The sequence below is a fragment of the Calonectris borealis genome, chromosome 7 (genome assembly GCF_964195595.1).
Source record: "Calonectris borealis chromosome 7, bCalBor7.hap1.2, whole genome shotgun sequence".
Lineage (NCBI taxonomy): Eukaryota > Metazoa > Chordata > Aves > Procellariiformes > Procellariidae > Calonectris > Calonectris borealis.
The window spans coordinates 15,684,921-15,694,783 of record NC_134318.1 but is presented as its reverse complement, the minus strand read 5'-3'; positions in this window follow the sequence as shown (position 1 = coordinate 15,694,783).

Below are 9,863 nucleotides of genomic sequence, written 5' to 3'. Positions count from 1 at the left end.
TGTCTCACAACATTCAAAACTCCAAAGCCACCCTCAGTTCCTGTGTTGCTTTGCCTTAGTGTGGTCTCTTATTTACCCTGTTGTTTGGATGCTCACGGCAACTGTGTCATGATGAGTCCCAGTTGATTGTGTCCTTAACAGTCCTACTCTATCTCACAGCTTGTACTTGAACAAATTTCAGAGGCGCGCCAAAGGCAGTGAGAAGGGGAAAGAGAGGTTAAACCATTTGGTCCTGCTGCCTTCTTGCAGCTTTCCCCATCAGTCTTTCTGCACTCTCTTGGGAGAGCTCTGGACAGCATCTCTCCCCTTTCCTCCCATCTGCACTGTTGGGCTACAACTCTTGACCACTTTTGCCTTGTGCTTGAGATATGTACAAAAAAAAGCTCTGTGCAGCCTTCCCCCCTGCCCCAAGAATTATTCCCGAGCATGTTTTTTATTCAAACTTTTGTTTTGATACAAAAAGAGAAGCTAAACTACTACAAGCTGCTTTAGCTGAGATGGGTACAGCACTTCACCAAATTTAGCTGGAAATCCTGAAACCTCTTAAGCAACATCATAATGAATACATTGGTTACTCTCTTGATTATCTCCTACCTTGCAGTTTATGGTTCCAATGATACCTGTGCAAGGGTATCCCACTCACAAGTGGTTTGATCAATGCTACGGATCACAACCTTTCAACCCCTCTATCCTTTTACGCCCTCTCCACCCTGCTTAAGCAGCTATATACATTCACAGAAGCCAGGTAAAGATAGGAAAAGAGAAAGGCGGGAGGAAGAAGTGATGTATTTTTTAAACCTTTTTACCTCTTTACCTTTTATTATAGAGAACTACAGCTAAACTGAAAAAAGGGGGGGTATTAATGGTACTTCCTAAGCCTGCCAAGTAGATCTTTTATTTGTGCACCAAAAACTAGTAAAGCAAATACTATCTTGAAGCCTCAGATTGCCCTCTATGTGCTGTTATTTTCTAGTACCTGGTATTTAGCTTAAAGCTGCAATTGCCAGCATCTGGAGAATCTCTGCTTTCATTTTCAAGACTAAAGTGCATTTCTAGCTTTCATGACTAATAGTGAAAAAAACTTAAAAGCCTTTCAATTAGAATATTCCACAAAAAAAGTGAAAATCTTTGTTTCCTTTTAATCTCATGATTTAAAGTCTATCTTAAAGCAGAACCTGCATTTTTAACAAATGGGGATTAAGTGTCGGGAACAGTATAGCAGGACTCTATGGCAAGAAAAGCTGCCAGCTCATCACACAATAGCAGTTGTAAAGGCTATTTAAGAAATGTTTCAAATGTTGTCTACAATGCTCAAGTGTATTATATATCACTTCACTGAAAATTGTATACTACACTCTGTCTCGAGTTACTGGGAGCTCTCCAGTGGTTTTGAATGCTGCAGCCCTGAAGTTTATCTTTGTCAAATTCTCTCAGAATAGTTCTGAATTTGGCCTTTATTCTGGCAAATTGTGTGAGTTGTTGGAAAGTAAAATAGTTTACATCATTTATCTCTGTTACAGTGGCACAGTATGTTACTCTGGAAAGGTGAAAAACCATAAAGGATGGAAGTTACTAGACAGTTGAGCCTCATTTGTGTGGAGACACAGCTGGGGAAATAGATGCTGGAGAAATGCAGTGTACCATTTGTATGCTAACACTGGTACTGCGCCAGTCAGGAGCACAGGTGTTCTCTGCAGGTTTTGAAAACTAATTTTTAGAAGTTAATACTTAAAATCCACTTCAGCTTTAGAGGATTGTCCAAGATAACAGTGGATATGGACTGACCTTGTGAAAGGGGCACTCCGTGTACTCAGCAGGCTGGGCTCTGCACAGGGCTGAACACATGTCTGAAAAGGCACAGTTAGGAGAGAACTATGCTTTTTTTCTTAAGAAAAACTTAATTTCTACTGTGAATCCCTGAGACAGAATACAAGAGTATTCGGAGAACAGGCAAGTATATGACTGGTGATAGATGTGAGAAGCCACTGAGGGCTTCAGGAGATAGGAGAAAGACGGGAAGAAGAAAATATTATTAGCAGGACAACAGCTGCTCCAGTGATTTAGCGTACTTACCTGAGGCTATTGGTCTAGACCTTTAGGTAAACTTCATTGTACTTGTGGCATGTGAGCTACACCGATGTGAAAAGGCTTGTTTTAGTTCAGTACTTGTTTGGAAGCCCATGTCTCTGCTAAAATGAATGGAAAAAAACAGTCAACAAAAAGGGTACCCATAGCTGTGCTGCTGTTTACATTTCCAGAACAGTAGGTATAGACCAGTAATCTGTAACATCTTTCATAGTCACTGCTGCGAAGATAATATTTGAATGAGATAATGACTACATAGTTGCATGGTACATACATGCATTGGGATCTGAGACAAAATGAACAGCAGCTGCTGTTTGTGCTTTTGCATTTTGGATGGAAAAGGTATGGAGATACACACAGTCCATTGTACAGATATGCATGTATTTGTCAGGCTTAGCAGAATGGATCTGAAATCTCCAGGCCAGGATGTAGTTCAGATTGCCTCACCAAGGACAGGACAACTGCTCCTTAGCCAGGCAGTGAGCTGCTTGAGCGTACAGGGGCTAGATTTCTGCATGCCAGCCCCCGAGAATGATTCCTCACATCAGAGCAGTGAATGGCAAACCAAATTTAAACATAAATAAATAAATAAAATTCAACAGGTAGCTGAAATGTTTATTAATAATTTTGTAGAGTTTCTTTTGTCTTACTAAGAAAAATAATGTTTAAGCTTCAAAACTGCATATAAAGCTGCTATAAAGGCTGTAAGGAGTGACCCCCATGGAATAACAAAATTATATTTTATTAGTTAAGTAGTTGACAACCATGGTTATTACATTTCTCAGGGTCATTAAACATTCTCTCTGATTTGTCATGTAAGCTAAGTCTACTGTGTTTTAATAACCTACTAAACAGTTTTAGTTTGAATCATTCTGGCCTCAAGCAATATTCAAGATCTCTCCAGAGAGACTCTGAGGTTGTAGGGCTCTGTTCATTCCCTTTTGTTTTCTTTCCATTTCTCTGGGCCTTCATCTGTTCCTTGTTTTTATCTACTAGATGAACTCTAAGGGGCTTTAATTAGCTAGCTAAAAAAGGAAATGCACTGCAGACTTGAAAGAAAACAGATGGGAGTGTATTTCTTCATGCAACTTGCACTACAGGTTGCAGTGGCTTGTGTCTTGGCGTAGGAAAAATGCTAACAGTGCTGTTATCCTAACCAACGATTGAATAGCCCACCTTTTTCCCTCTGGATCTCTGATTAGAGAGAAGAATTTCCTCCCAGTGATTTCTCAGACCTTCCTTCTACAAGTTTTCCCATTCCTTACTGTTTTTCATCTTTCTCCTCAACATGTTACGTGCCTAAGGAAGTTTCCAAATGGCAATTAACTACCAAATTCCCTTTGAAGGTCACTGGAAATTGGATTTTAGAAGTGCAGGTGTTATGTTTTAGACTCAAAGTGAGTTGCATATTCCTACCTTATTACGTAGTGTTCCCTGAATCATCCTGTTCAGTACAAAAATACTCTTTACTGGTTAAAAAGTAAAAAATTAAAGAATTTGCCACTGTTCTGTTCCATGTGGATATTTTACTGAAATCTTCAAGGAAACAAACAAGTTAAAAATACTATTGGGTGTTGCAATGCTTTTTAAAATGCCATAGATTTAGCTGCTTGAATTTCAGTTACATTGCAGCATTCTTCTAATCCTCACAAATGAATGAATATGTATGGTTCATTGTGCTAATCTTTCCGGTTCTGGGTATCAGTTTTCACATTTTGTAATCAGAACAAAAGACTCTCAGTATAGCCCAGACTATAATAATAACAAGCAAAATGGTATAACAGGAGTGCAGTTTTAGCAACGATGATCTAAGGATGTAAACATGGCACATGTTTGCAGGGAGAGGTCATACTTTTTTATTAGGGCACCAGACATAGGCCTTAAGCTTTTATTTTGGACGTGAAGAATGTCTGTGCTCAAATCTTGCCATTGTCAAGATGGTGAAAACATGAGTCCTCATTCTTCAGGGAGCATCTCAATGTATATGCTGAACCAATGCAACAAGTGTTGCAAACAAAGCCACTTTGGTTTGAAATAAGCCATACTTCTATTGAGACAATCCTCTCAATTTTAACCTATTTACTAACCCAATTACTAATTATGAAGTAAACTTTTCCTCCAATTACATCCTCTGTATTACCTCCGTTAGTAGTTGGGTAGTTTTGGTCAATTCTCACTTTTAGAAAAATCCAAAGGATTTCCACAAGCTGTGTTTATTTTCTTTAAGAGTTTGGCTTGCAAAGTCTTTCGGATAACTCAGCAAGGAAATTGGCTTGTAATTAAAGAGTAAAACTATAAGCATCTTTCAAAATATCAATGAACTTTTTAGTCTAAGATTTTTGAAAACTTAGTAATAAACAAAATTACTGCAGAAAGCTACAAAATAACTCTCTCTAGTATTTGGGCTCCAAAATATTCTGTTCTACAGTCAGGGAACGCTCAGGGTGAAAGGAAAAGGGTGTTAATAAATATATGTTTGTAGCTGAGCCTTTCTTTTCTCTTCGTTCCTTACAGGAATCTTCCAAGAATATTTCTACACTGAAGCCTCTGCAATAACTGCACCTTATATAGTTTCAAGTCAACTCAGGTATCAACAAAAGGCAAGGAGATTAATCTACTTTATTGGGCCCTTCAGTCTATGGCCTTTCCTTGGCATCTCAGTGCCCTAGCTATCCTGCCAGCAATACCCGGCATGGCTGCTTTGAAGCTGCCAGGGATTTACAGGCAGAAGCTGCAGCGGCTGCAGGCAGGGCCACGTGCCCGCGCTGCGTTACGCCGCTGCTGTAAGGAAGAGCGCGATGCAGCAGCTGAGCACAGCAAGGGCTGGGGCCCGAGGCACTGCTTGCTGCTGCTGCCCGGCCCCCCCTGCTCCTGGGGAGCGAGATCCCCTCCTCTGGAGAGGAAGCACTAAACCACCACGCTGAATTGCAGGAGCTGGGTGGAGGCACGGCTGTGCTTCACCAGGTCAGTCAGGTGCTCAGGAGCTTTGCTTTTCACGGAAGCGGAAATAATGAAGTGCCTTCATCTGCTACCAAGGAGGTACAAAGTGTTCCTCTACACTTTTGCACTAATTAGAATCTAAAAATGTGCCATTACAAAAAGAAAGAGATTCGGTATATTAAATACTATGTGCTTCAAACAACACAATCAGCTAAAACATACAGAATTTTGTGTTCAATCTCCTGAAAAGTTCTGTGCAAAATGAAATGCTGTAACACCTATTGTCTTAATTTTCAGCTCATAACAGCAATAACAACCACAATATGCGGTGTTTCCTGGGAATTCATTACCAGCTGGGGTCCCTTCAGTAAGATGCAAAGCAGCTTCATTTTACCGTGACCATCAGACCTTAACAGCAGCTTGGTGAGCTTATTATTTTCATTTCTAACTCTGTATTTTCTGCCATGTGTTTTCAAAAACAAGTTTCTCCCAAAGACTTTGAATTTCGATTGCGAATAAAATGTTGACAATGCTTTTGGATATATATGTTGTAACACTTATCAGTGAGACATTAGATGGGCCATTTCCCGGCAATAACAACGTAATAACAGTTTAGCAGGATTTTTCTGCTATCTGCAGGCTAGATTATCTTTATTTTAAATTGATAACAAGGGCCAGGTGGCTGTTTATAAGGGCAAGATATGAATTACAAGCATATGTTTCCAAGGCAATGTTGGCCAGTGGCTGTTCAAGCATAAATTGCTTCCTATTACCACTTTTGATAGGAGGGACACGGTACGGTTCATCTCCATGGGAACACGATACGGTAGGACACCTCTGTGATTACTCTTTGCACTATTTCCAGTAAAAAAGGCAATATTTACTCCATTATGACACTACTAATTGATATTGCAGTGGGTAATTTTGTTGTGTTGTTGACCAAGGATTAGGAATAATCTCCCATACTGTTGTGTAGTATTCCCATAGAGGGCTACGTGCTTAGCATGGAAGATACAAGGAGGAATTACAAAGTCAGTAATATGGCCTACAGGAGAGAAAACTGAATTGATGCTTGGGAAAAAAAATCAGGCTTCCTCAATAATAATGGGGGGGTAGCACCTCTCTAAGCTTTAGGGTTTTTAGCTGTGAAACAGGTAAGATACAGACCTTCTGGAAATTATTAGGTTGTGAAGTTAGAATGAGATTATTTCTGGGTTTCTGTTTGTTTCTAAAAGGAGAGACAGAAGCTGACTACAGTATGGTTAAATTTTTACTAAACCTGGAGAGAGAATATGGGAAGGGAGAAGGAGAAAATACTTGTCCTGCCTGAACGAAGGAAAAAGGCTGGGTCTAAAAATCTGCCGTCAAAGCAGAAGCTGCTTGCTGCCTTTGTTTTAATGTGCTCTAGTTGATTTTCTCTCTCTTTTTTTTTTTTTCCGAGGGCATAGAAATAATGGTTCAGTCAAAATGACTTTTCTAGCAACTTGCCTACCATTTTCATGTAATCCAAGAGGCCGCTTTGCTGATGTCCTCTAGTATGCTGACTATGAATCTGCAGTTTAGATCAATTGCTTCAAGTATATGAGAAAGAAGGAATCAGATATAATCTGAAAACAAAGGACAAGTAGTTCTTCTGTTAACATAGTTTTAAGGTTATAAGTTTTTGGCAGGAGAGAACCATGCCTGTTTTTTTTAACAAAAGCTCTGAAAAACCTGGTCACCCTTTTTCTTGATAGTATAGTTTGAATTTGCTTTTCCTAGAATTGAAGAGAGATTGAAAGGGATGTGGGTTTTCTTAATTGATTTGCTTGAAGGCTTTTTTCTTTTTTTGTCTTAAGCTTACATTTTCTGTGCTTTGCAAGAACAATGCTATGCAAGGGCTGTTCACTACAGTCGGATGGATCCAGCTCTTTAAAATCCACTACTCCAAGCTCTGTTCCCCATCTCTGCTGTCCTCTCTTTAGGAACCTCATCATCTATATTCAGCATTCCTTCTTGTCCTCCAGCAACCTGCTTACACTTAAACCTAGAAATCTCTGCCCTGGGATCCGTTCCACAAAATAACAGTGTATTATTAAGCTAACAACATGTCACTGATACCATGTTTGTTCATAAATATGTCTCATCAGCAATGACATTCTTCCTGTAAGATGGTTATCCTCAAGTTAGAGTGGCATAAGTCTGGAGTACACCCAGCAATAATACAAATTTCAAGACCTACCCACAGCAGAACTTGTATTCTTTCAGTATTAGCAGTGTAGTAAGGTGCCATACTCTCTACATTTTTCATCCTATTCCTGCATCAAGGCACTGTAAACTAGCATAAAAAATATTTTATCAGTGCTTCTCAGTTTCCAAAAGCAGGGGGACTGTTGACCTTCCCATGTTTATTGTTTGGATTTGTCTCAGTAAAATTAAACCACAGGTGGGAAGGAGGCAGCACTTTACCCATTGGATTGTTTCATTACTTAATAGGTGACATATATTTAGTTCCCTATATTTCTGGTGCGGGCTTAAGCTGATGCCAATGAGTCATCTTAAAACTGATTATAGGCACCTAAGTCTGGTTGATTTTAAGTCTGTAGCAGCAGAGCAAACAGACTACAGTGGAAATACTAGACAAATATAAAAAAATGTTATAAAATGTTATAAATGTTTTGAACAAGGTGAAGATGGAGAATTGACCACACCTGCTTACCATGCAGGTGCTGTGCCAAGGACAAGCTCAGAGAGCTGATATCAGGAACTTGCAGCACAGTGACACATTTAAGATTAATGTCTCGCAAATGGCTCAAATAAACTAGCATGGCTGTACTGCACTGCATTTTGCATGAAAGAGTGCAGGATAGCTTTATGCAGATTGGGGTATGATAAGGTTGTTAGTAACCAGCTCATTTCAAAACAGTGTGCTGAGCAAAATGGAGAGTTCACCTTGTTTTCTGAAAATTAGAGGTTTGAAGGCTATATAAAATTGGTTCTGGTTTTGAAACCACCTTGGCAGTTATTAGTTTTCAAATTACTTTTTTGAGGGTAGCGTGCACGGCTGCTACATAAAGACGACACCTTTGAAAATCAGATTCCTTTTTTTTTCAAGTTCTCCTTTGCTAATTGTTGAGCAGCCCATTGTGGGGTGTGGGTTTAATTCACTGGCATTAACAACACAGCATATTTAATGATTAGGGGACATCAGAAGGAATCTTATTGTTCTACTTAACGACAGAAAGAATGACGTAGTATCTGGCGCCCACTGAAACCATTAGAGTTCCCTGGCTGGGTTTTGTGAGTGTTACCCAGGTAACCCAGCCATTACCACACAGGTTTACCTGTAAATTTCAGAATACCGAGCCTCCTAGCTATTCTACAGGGGTGCCAGGTTGCAGAAAAAATATTTACTTTCTTTCTTCCTTATTCTAGTATATTTATTTTCCCTAATTCTCTGGCACATAACTAAGGAAAGTAAATCTAATGACTAAGTAATCTCTCACGATGGATAATGTTTTACGTTTATCAGCTTCCATTGTGTAAGTATAATCTGATTCATGGGAGATGAACTGTTATCAATCAAATGTATGTTTCTTTGAAAGTTTTGGTAAAAGATAGTAATTTATAAAGTTTTTCTACATCTTAAGCCATTATAAGCCACGTTTTGCTCATGCCACACTTTCCTGAATGGACAGAGATAGTGCATAGCTGGTGGGGCTTTACTGACTTCCCCGATTAATGTGTCCAATTCTTTCTTTATTTTTTTTTAAGTATAAACTGTGTTGGGTAGGAGAAATAGTACAAATCTGTAAAGATCTATCATCATGTTGTTCATATATTAATGTTGCATGTATACGCGTGGGGAGGAGGTATATGGGCAGTGATATCACAGAACAGTATTAACCATTACAACTGTTGCAGAGTTGCCTAGAAACTGGTTCTATATGAGATTGTGTTCTGGTAAATTAGATTGCCAAGAACTTGGGCACCTAATCTTTTAAAATATTACTTCCCAAAATCTGGATCTATTAAGTTCCATCTTATCTTGCAACTGCAGAAATTTCTTAGAGCTGTAGGTACCCCAGAGGTCTGCTGCCGTTCAGAAACAGAATTACCCCATGTCTTGATTGTGCCGAATTGCCTGTGCTATTCCCAAACCGCAGCAGGATTCAGGAACAAGGTGTTTTACCTACTGGGTACTATCTAATCCACGTCTTAGACACTTAACACCAGTTCTTTTCATCTACCTCATTTGGACTACAAAAGGAAATAGTTTCAACTGGTGGGATTAGAGGTTTTGCAAAATGACCCACATTCAAAGTTTTGCTGCATATGAGGTAGAGGAAGGACTTGAAGATAGATTGTTTATAACGTACATCTGTGAGTGTTAAGTGATCGTTTGCTTAAAAGGATACTGACATCTCCTCAGTTTGCTGCTCTTTTTTTTCTTTTTTTTGTGAGGGAGGACAGACCATGCTGAGCACTTTTAACTGCAGGACGAGGCTCACAGTTATGAATGGAAGTGGATTTAGGTGACTAAGTTACTTCTAAAGGGCATTCTAAACATATCTCCTCCTTTGGTATTTTCTCTTAGCTAGGTCAGACAGTTGATATTAGACATCTCTTTATTTGTCAAACAAGGAGCCTAAAGATGTTAGCTTGCAGCTGTGACTTCTGCTGGTAGAAAGACACTACTGTTAGGGATTATGGCAAAACTTAAGCAGTTTTAGTAAAATGCAAATGATAAGTAGAAACCATTCTATCCTTAAGATACCACAGTGTAAATTGGCAAAACCGAGAAAAGCTGTGAAGCAGAGGTATTTCTATCTTACAGGTGAGGGACTGAGGTGTTGGCT